Source organism: Sinocyclocheilus rhinocerous, unplaced genomic scaffold, assembly GCF_001515625.1.
Source record: "Sinocyclocheilus rhinocerous isolate Xijiao unplaced genomic scaffold, SAMN03320098_v1.1 scaffold46, whole genome shotgun sequence".
Classification (NCBI taxonomy): Eukaryota; Metazoa; Chordata; class Actinopteri; order Cypriniformes; family Cyprinidae; genus Sinocyclocheilus; species Sinocyclocheilus rhinocerous.
Genome location: NW_015633191.1, coordinates 171941 through 174948, shown reverse-complemented (window position 1 = coordinate 174948; position 3008 = coordinate 171941).

Sequence of the window (3008 nt, the reverse complement as noted above, 5' to 3'; positions counted from 1 at the left end):
ATTTTGGACCAGCTGGAGTTTGTTTATTAAGCGTGCAGAACAACCACCCAATAAAGCATTACAATAATCTAACCTTGAGGTCATGAACGCATTAATTAACATTTCTGCATTTAACATTGAGAGCATAGGTCGTAATTTAGATATATTTTTAAGATGAAAAAATGCGGTTTTACAATTGCTGGAAACATGACTTTCAAAGGAAAGGTTGCTATCAAATAGCACACCTTGGTTCCTAACTGATGACGAAGAATTGACAGCACAGCCTTCAAGTGTTAGACAGTGTTCTAGATTATTACATGCAGAAGTTTTTGGTCCAATAATTAACACCTTTGTTTTTTTTCAGAATTTAGCAGTAGGAAATGACTAGTCATCCAGTTTTTTATATCAGCTATGCATTCCGTTAATTTTGCAAATTGGTATGTTTCGTTGGGCCTCGAAGAAATAAAGAGCTGAGTGTCATCAGCATAGCAGTGAAAGCTAACACCATGTTTCCTGATGATATCTCCCAAGGGTGGCATGTAAAGCGTGAAAAGCAACGGTCCTAGAACTGAGCCTTGTGGTACTCCATACTGCACTTGTGAATGATATGATACCTCTTCATATACAGCTACGAATTGATGAAGGTCAGATAAGTATGATTTGAACCATACCAATGCAATTCCACTAATGGCAACATAATTTTCTAGTCCATTCAAAAGAATGTTGTGGTCGATAGTGTCAAACGCAGCACTAAGATCCAGCAGCACTAATAGAGAGATACAACCACAATCAGGTGATAAGAGCAGGTCATCTGGTTCGTCTGTCTGTCTGTCTGTCCATTCGTCTGTTCATCTGTCTTTCTATCTACTTGTCTGACTAGTTGGCTATGTATAAACATATCTGTTCATTAGTTCAGCTTTGTTGCTGTTTACTTGTTTGCCTGTGTTTGTGAGTCAATGGAAAATTCCAGTTGTGTATGCAGTGCTTTATGTAAATGTGGTGTTTTTCAACATCACACATATTGATGTAACTCATTAAGGGCACCTGTTGCTCTAGACTGGCTAGATGAGACACGCAGACGGTAGACAGTGACCTTACTCTGAGTGCTGTGTGTCGTAGCTTTAACCACATGTGAAAAATACCGAAAACAGACCAGTATTTCAGTCTGTATTTCTGTTTGTCTGACCAAGCATGACCTGTTGCAGCTTTATGTGTGTATTTAAAGAGTGAATGTATGTCTGAGATTTAGCATTGAGTATATGTATGTGTGTGCGGGTGTGTAGTAACTGGTATCATAATACTGGAACAAGCTCAGCTACCGATAATCTTGTTTATACAGCCATTAAAGCCCCTCACTCAAAGCCTCTCTGCTGGCTTGGCTGGCCTCTCCTTCACTCCCTATAAAAGTATGGGCTGTAGCCCAACTTCTCGTGGTTGTGTCTTTCTGCACAAACACTGCGCTCTCTGTGTGGGAAAAGACAAGTGCTGGTGACTCACAGGCCATGTTTCCAGGCACAAAACCCCCTCTGTAAGGCTTTAGTGACCCTGGGAATTACTAAACATCACAGCAGAGACTGCTTGAAATCTCCCCACCTGTGTAACACTTGCTGAACTTCCCTTTTGGAAAAACCCAACATAAGATGATATAATGGTTAGAACATGGTAGCTGGTTTCTAGTTGGTCCAAGATGGTCTAAAATGATAACACTTTGTTACTTTGTGTAACTAAAACTAAACCATGAAATAAAATAAACATTAGATGCAATAAAATAAAATATACAAAACCTATTTTATTTCAGCTAGTTGCAAATGCATCATTTCTTATTTTTGTTTAAGGTGATGTACAAAAATAACTAACCAAATATAATAAAACTAAAACAATCTATATTTGTTACTAAGAAATACAAAAACACCAAAAAAATTACTAAAACTTTAAAATTTAAATAAAAAAAGACTATATAAAATAAAATCTAATATTAACTACAACTTTTGGATATCAATAATACAAAAATAACACTTGTGCCTAGAATTTAATGCCATCAAACTTTATTAAATGATACCAGTTAGTATATTTAGTTCAGCTTTGGCAGCCCTGAAAATACAAACTTGAAATAAACATGAAATTAAAATCCAGAGCTTTAATAACTCTGACTTGGGCCAGTTAATAACCAGTTTAGACCAGTTAATGACCAACTTAAGCTGGATTTTCCAGAAAGGTTATTACATCTATATTCATAATATCCATCTATATGTGCTGCTGTGTAAAACCTGTTGTAGCTGAGATCAGGCACCTGTTTACCTCTCATGACCTGGTTCTGCTGCTGACAGGCCAGACAGGCAGGCGGCGTGTGCTTATGCTTATAGTGTAGCATGTGCCCCTGGTGTTCAGGCATGCGACCCAGGCTCAGGGAGACACTGCTGCTTTACCCCAGGACAAGTGCCCACAATGGGGCCTCAGCAGGCGGTGTACCTAGTCCACCCGGATGAGGTATGTACTGTATGCCGAGAGGCCTGTGGCTCATACCTCCAAAATAATCACCAGCAGTAGGAGCAGGGTTAAAGAGACACGCTTCACATACACAACATACATTATTGCAGCTGACCTTCAGTAGCTCCGTCTGTGTGCTCACACATTCCTGTGTGTAACTCAGTTACTATGTGTTTTGAATGTTTGAATAACTACTGTATGTGTGTGTATATACAATGGGGTCCAAAAGTCTGAGACCTCTAGTAAAAAAAAGCATTCCACCACAAAAAGTTTTGCATTTTTCTGATTATATACAATTTTATTCATGACTAATTATATGAATTACATAACAATTTGAGTGAGAAGTTTAATTGAAAAATTTATTTAATGAATAGTTTTTATTTTTTTCATAGCTCTGTTGATCATGTTCTCCGGCGTGATTTGGGAAGATCCAAAGAGCTTGTGCTTCAATGGAAACAAGAGCATCTTTACAAAGTAGTGTTAATATTAACTGAAACTAAAACTAAATATAAAAAAACTTTTTACTTGCATTAAAATAAACA